The sequence below is a fragment of the Salvelinus sp. IW2-2015 genome, unplaced genomic scaffold (assembly GCF_002910315.2).
Source record: "Salvelinus sp. IW2-2015 unplaced genomic scaffold, ASM291031v2 Un_scaffold3631, whole genome shotgun sequence".
Classification (NCBI taxonomy): domain Eukaryota; kingdom Metazoa; phylum Chordata; class Actinopteri; order Salmoniformes; family Salmonidae; genus Salvelinus; species Salvelinus sp. IW2-2015.
In genome coordinates this window covers 51,409-57,743 of record NW_019944908.1, presented here as the reverse complement: position 1 = coordinate 57,743, position 6,335 = coordinate 51,409, and the positions used below count along the sequence as shown (strand labels likewise).

The 6,335-nt window shown below is 50.2% G+C and overlaps 1 protein-coding gene and 1 long non-coding RNA gene across 2 annotated transcripts in view; one reads left to right on the top strand and one right to left on the bottom strand.

Moving 5' to 3' along the window:
* LOC139025953 (uncharacterized) overlaps nucleotides 1-6,335 on the top strand; it is a 62,933-nt gene that overhangs the window by 6,417 nt on the left and 50,181 nt on the right. The window lies entirely within an intron of this gene.
* Nucleotides 1-6,335, bottom strand: part of LOC112076218 (NLR family CARD domain-containing protein 3-like) — a 72,409-nt gene that overhangs the window by 17,091 nt on the left and 48,983 nt on the right. The window lies entirely within an intron of this gene.

Here is a 6,335-nt window from a genome sequence, read left to right as displayed (position 1 = left end):
CACAAGAAGAGAGATAGTATGTTTATTATGAAAGTCAATATATCTTGTATATCTTGTCAACTATGGAGCGTATGTCATTATGTAGCATTGTACAATTTGTTTATTCAAGCATAAAGACAACAAATTTATCACATTGGTATTCTTAACGGTGTTATCGTAAGAGTTTACATTGTTAAACAAGAGATACATTGGAAGAGGTCCTGGTCAAGGTCCTCACAACTATAGGAAGATGCGCATGTGTGGGTGTGTGTGTGTCCAGAGTGTGTGTGTGTCGCATTGTGTGTGGTGTGGTGTCCTGTGTGTTGTGTGTGTGTGTCTTTGTGTTGAGTAATGTGTCCTGTGTGTATGTGTCCTGTGTGTGTGTACTGTGTGTCCAGGTGTTGTGTGTGTCCATTGTGGGTGTGTGTGATGTCCTTGAAGTTGTTGTGTGTGCTAGTCGTGTGTTCCTGTCGGTGGGTATTGTGTCCTGCTGTGTATGTGCCCTGTGGTGTGTGTGTCCTTGTGTGTCCCGCTGACTGTGTGTTGTAGTCCAGTGTGTGATGTGTTGTCCAGTGTGTGTGTGTGTCCTAGTGTGTGTTGTGTGTCCGGGGCTGGTGTGTGTCCCAGTAGTGTTGTGTGTGTCTGTGTGTGTGTTTCCCTGTGTGTGTTTCCGCGTGTGTGTTGGTTGTGTGTGTGTCCAGTAGACTCACCCATGGCAAATATGTGTGTTGTAGTGCTGTGTGGTCTTGTGTCCAACTGGCGTGTGGTGTGTGACCAGTGTGTGTGTGTCGTGTGTGTGTGTGATGTTGTGACCAGTGTGGTGTCGTGTGCGTGTGAGTGTGTGTGTGGTGTGTGTAATAGTGTGTGGGTGTGTGTTGTGTGTGTGTGTATTGTCTTGATTGTCAGATGTGTGTCCAGGCGTGTGTGTGTGTGTGTGCTGTGTGTGTGTGTGTGTTGTTGGTGTTCAGTGTGTGTGTGTGTGTGTGTGTGTGTGTGTGTGTTGTGTGTTGTGGTGTGTGTAGTGTGTGTGTGTGTGTGGTGTGAGGTATTACTTTACAGGCACTGAGGAGTCAACATCCATAAACCCCAAACCCTGGATACACGGGCCAAGTGAAATGTGGAGGTGAATGTGTTACAGGTGTGTCCAGTGGTGTAGAGGAGGCTCTATAGATAGGACAAGAGTGCCGGCTGGCCAGTCCAGATACACACCCTACTCTTGGTGAGCTTGGAGGAGGGGACGTCTATGGTAGTGAGATTATTTATTGTGCAGGCGTGCAAGTAACTGGTTGTCAGAGCAGACCAGGACCCAGGACTTGTCATTGTATCCAAGACACATTCATTAACCCTTCTCTCCTGCTGGTTTCTTTATAGGTCACCTATACAGCCCTTATCCACTCCACTCTACCTCCCGTAACAGCGCCCAGTCAGACCCCTTCTCTACACGGCACCTGTATAGTCCTCAAAATCTCTCTGGGTGAATCAGGATACGGCTGCTTCTCTCTCCTAACATGTCACCTTATCTGTCTCCCTCAGACATAGAGAGGAGTCCTGTTTACTGTGTCTTAGAGTCCAGTGTGAGATCACAGACATTTCTGATGGATGAAACCAAACACAATCTTAGAAATTCATCATCATTCACATTTAAAGTGTTAACTCACTTTTTCACTAATTCATATTATGTAGATTTTTCTAGTATCAAAAGGACGTTAACGGTAACTTGAGACTTTGTTGAAATGATCATATGTCTATACTGTAGGAATATAAAATACACTTATTCCCTTACATTACACACCACCCACACACACACACACACTACACACTAACACACACAACACGACACACACACACAACACACACCACACAACACACACACACACACACACACACCACACCACACCACGACACACACACACACACTGCTGTAACGGTCCTCTTCGTCTCTTCGTCTGAGGCAGTAGCAAGTATCGACCCAATTACGCGCGTGGGTAAGTGTCCATACATAGATTTTTATTAATAAATCAAAATTGACACAAAACAAAATTAACAAAACGCGAACACAAACAACCCGAAACAGTCCGTTATGGTGCAAACACTGAAACAGGAAACAATCCACCCCAAACAACAGTGGGACACGAGGCTACCCTAAATATGATTCCTCATCAGAGACATTAATACACTGCTCTGGATTGAGAAAACCATATCAGGCCCAGACATGCAATACAACACCAAGACAACTAGTAGAACACCAGACCATAGAATGCCCACCTCAAAACTCACGCCCTGACCAACCAAAAAGAGACATAAAAAGGACCTTCTAAGGTCAGGATACGTGATACAGTCACCCCCCCCCAAAGGTGCGGACTCCGGCGCAAACCTGTACCTACAGGGCGAGGGTCTGGGGGCGCATTTCACCGCGGTGTGCGGCTCGGTGCGGGACGTGGACCAGCGCACACCTTAGTCTTTGGCCCATTCAGGTGGCGTTCTCTGGATACGTGGGGACCCTTGCAGCGGCCCCGAATATTTCGGCGCTGAGCCGACCTTGCAGCGGGCCCCGCTAGATGGAGCGACTCCGGCAGCGGCGGAGTGAACGGGCGGCCCGGCAGCTCGCTTGACTCGACGGCGGCTCAGGCGCTCCTGACTGACGGGCGGGCTTCCGCAGCTTCCTGACTGACGGCGGCATCGGCAGCTCAGAGGCAGAGCGACGGCTCCGACAGCTGCAGACTAGCACGGGTACAGGCTCCTCGCTCTTGAGCATCCTGCAGTGGAGGGGCTGCGCTCCGGCACGCTCAGGACAGACTGGACTGGCGTCCGGCGGACCGCTCCGGCACGCTTCCGGAAGGAGGGAAGACTCCGTGTTCTCTTTCCCGCTCCGGACAGATGAGGGCGAACATCTGGACGGTCACGTACATATGAGGACGTCGCTGGAGGGCTAAGGCTATGAGGCGACGGCGTGGAGGCTCCGCGACTAGAGGGTGTGCCGCTGGAGTCCGGACTAGAGGCGTTCGCTGGAAGGCCTAACAACTAGAGAGGTGAGTCGCTGAGAGGCTCAGCGATCTAGAGGCCACTCGCTGGAGGCTCCGGACTAAGCTAGTTCCCTTCGTTGGAGGCCTCCTTACCTATGATCCTCACCGGAAGGCTCGATGCCCATGATCCTCACTGGAGGCTTTCGTGCCATGACTCATGCACCTAGAGGCTTCAATGCCATGGTATTATACCCGGAGGCTTCTTGCCATGGATCACCAAGTGGAGGCTTTCGTGCCATGATCACCACTGGAGGCTTCTTCCAGTGGATCATCACTGGAGGCTTCGTGCCATGGAATCATCATGGGAGGCTTCGTGCCATGGATTTCACTGGAGGTTTCGTGCCATGGATCATCTGCTGCAGGCTTCCTGTGCCACTTGATCAATCACTGGAGGATTCGTGCCATGGATTTATCACTGGAGGCTTCGGTGCCATGGATTATCACTGGAGGCTTCGTGCCATGGATTATCACTGGAGGCTTCTTGTCATGGATTATCACTGGAGGCTTCTTGCCATAGATTATCAATGGAGGCTTATTGCCATGGATTATCACTGGAGGCTTCGTGCCATGGATTATCACTGGAGGCTTCGTGCCATGGATTATCACTGGAGGCTTCGTGCCATTGATCATCACTGGAGTGGAGAGACACACAGGAGGCCTGGCTCTGGGAGAAGGCACAGGACTCACCAGGCTGGGGAGACATGCAGAAGGCTTAGTGCTTAGCACAGGCACAGAACTCACCAGGCTGGGGAGACATGCAGGAGGCCTTGTCCTTGGCCGAGGCACCGGATGCACTGGACCGTGGAGGCGCAGCGGCGGTCTCGAGCGCAGAGCTAGCACCACTCGTCCTGGCTGGATCCCCCCTGTAGCCGGGCAAGTGCGGGGAGTTGGAATAGGCCGCACTGGGCTGTGCTGTCGAAKTGGAGACACCGTGCGAAGGGCTGGTGCAGTATACACCGGGCCGAGGAGACGCACAGGAGACCAGATGCGCTGAGCCGGCATCATCCTTCCTGGCTCGATGCCCACTCTAGCCCGGCCGATACGAGGAGCTGCGATGTGACGTACCGGGCTATGAACACGTACTGGAGACACCGTGTGTTCCACCGCATAACACGGTGCCTGACCAGTACGACGCTTGCCACGGTAAGCACGGGGAGTTGGCTCAGGTCTCCTACCTGAGTCCGCCAATCTASCCGTGTGCCCCCKCCCAAAAAAATTCRGGGGCTGCCTCTCGTGCCCGTTACCTTGCGCCAATTCCTCGTAGTGGTGCCGCTCCGCTCTAGCTGCCTCCAGCTCCTCTTTCGGACGGCGATACTCCCCCGGCTGTGCCCAGGGTCCTTTACCGTCCAAAATCTCCTCCCATGTCCAGGAGTCCAGAACCCTCTGCTCCTGGTCAGGACGTGACACACTGGATACACATGCATGAACACAAACACACACATTTCTGACGTAACACTAACACACACACACACTGGATTCACATGCACGAACGCAAACACACACATTTCTGACGTAACACTAACACACACACACACACACCTGCATGCATGCATGAACAAAAACAAATATGTCTTATGTGACACGAACACACCACACACACACAAACACAGACACACACATTGTCAAAGCAACTCTTTGTAAACTTTGGTGTCCCTGATTTCTGCTTCTGTAGAACTACAGCTGATATTTAATATGAACAAATAAGTATTGATGGTTGTCTTTGACTTTGACTTAACTTGATTTAAGACTTATTCTTCATAGCAGTCAACACTCACATTTTCTAAGCCCAGGTTTCATTGTGTTCTCTCCACCATGTTCCACACTGTAGCGGTAAGCAGAAGAACAGACAGTCATTGAGGGATACACCTGAACACACACACACACACACACACACACACACACACACACACACACACACACACACACACACACACACACACACACCCACACACACACACACAACACACACACACACACACACACACACCAACACACACACATACTGGACACACATACACACACACAACACACACACACGACACACACCCCACACACTACACACACTGGACACACACACATACTGGACCACAACATATGACAAACACAGCATACTGGACACACACACACACAGGACACACACACATCTGGAAACACACCATACTGGACACACACACACACACACACACACTCACACTGACACAAGCACCATGTTTGTTTCCAGTGTGTGTGTCCAGTGTGATAATTGTGTTCCTGTGTGTTGGTGTGTGTTGTGTTGTCTGTTCCTGTGTGGTGTGTGCAGTGTGTTGTTGTTGGTGTGTGTTGTGTGTGTTTTGTGTTGTGGTGTGTGTGTGTGTGTTGTTGGTGTGTGTAGTGGTGTGGTGGATGATGTAGTGTGTGTGTCGTTGATGTGTGTGTCGTTGTCGTTGTGCTACGCTGTAGTGACTGAACGTGATGCTGATGTGTAGCTAGTAGTCTACGAGCTCTAGCTGTGCTTTATCAACACTGGACACCAGGACACACACACACTACGAACACACAACACACACAGGACACACACACACACACAACACACCACACACAGGACCCACAGGACACCACACATACACACAGGACACACACACATACACACAGACACACACACACACACACGGACACACACAGAACACAACACACGGACACACACACACAGGAACACACACACAGGACACACACCACAGTCAGCATAAACTTTGTCCAATGATGGTAAGAATGTTTGTCTTAACAAGCCTGATAAGTCACACATGTCTGATATGAACATTGACATAAACCCTCTACATACTTAGTTTCTCCTGTCTGCAGTGTGGATCCTCCAGTCCAGCAAGAGCAGTCTGACTCCTGAGTCTCCTGGGTGATTGTAGCTCAGATCCAGCTCTCTCAGGTGTGAGGGGTTTGACCTCAGAGCTGAGACCAGAGACGCACAGCCTTCCTCTGTGACTAGACAGCCTGACAGCCTGCAAAGAGTCAAATCATATTAAAATCACACTGCTATTCATTGGTGTTGAAAATAGTGGCAGTATTTTTTCTCCATATTCATGTCTCACCCTGATCTGTTCATCTGTCTTGTGATTGTCTCCACCCCTCCAGGTGTCACTTATTTCCCGGTGTATATATCCCTTTTGTTTACCTGGTGTGTATATTGCTGTGTTCCCCTGGTGTTATATCCCTGTGTTTCCTGGTGTATATATCCTGTGTTTCCCTGTTGTATATATCCCTGTGTTTCCCTGGTGTATATATCCCTGTGTTTCCCTGGTGTATATATCCCTGTGTTTCCCTGGTTGTTTATACCCTGTGTTT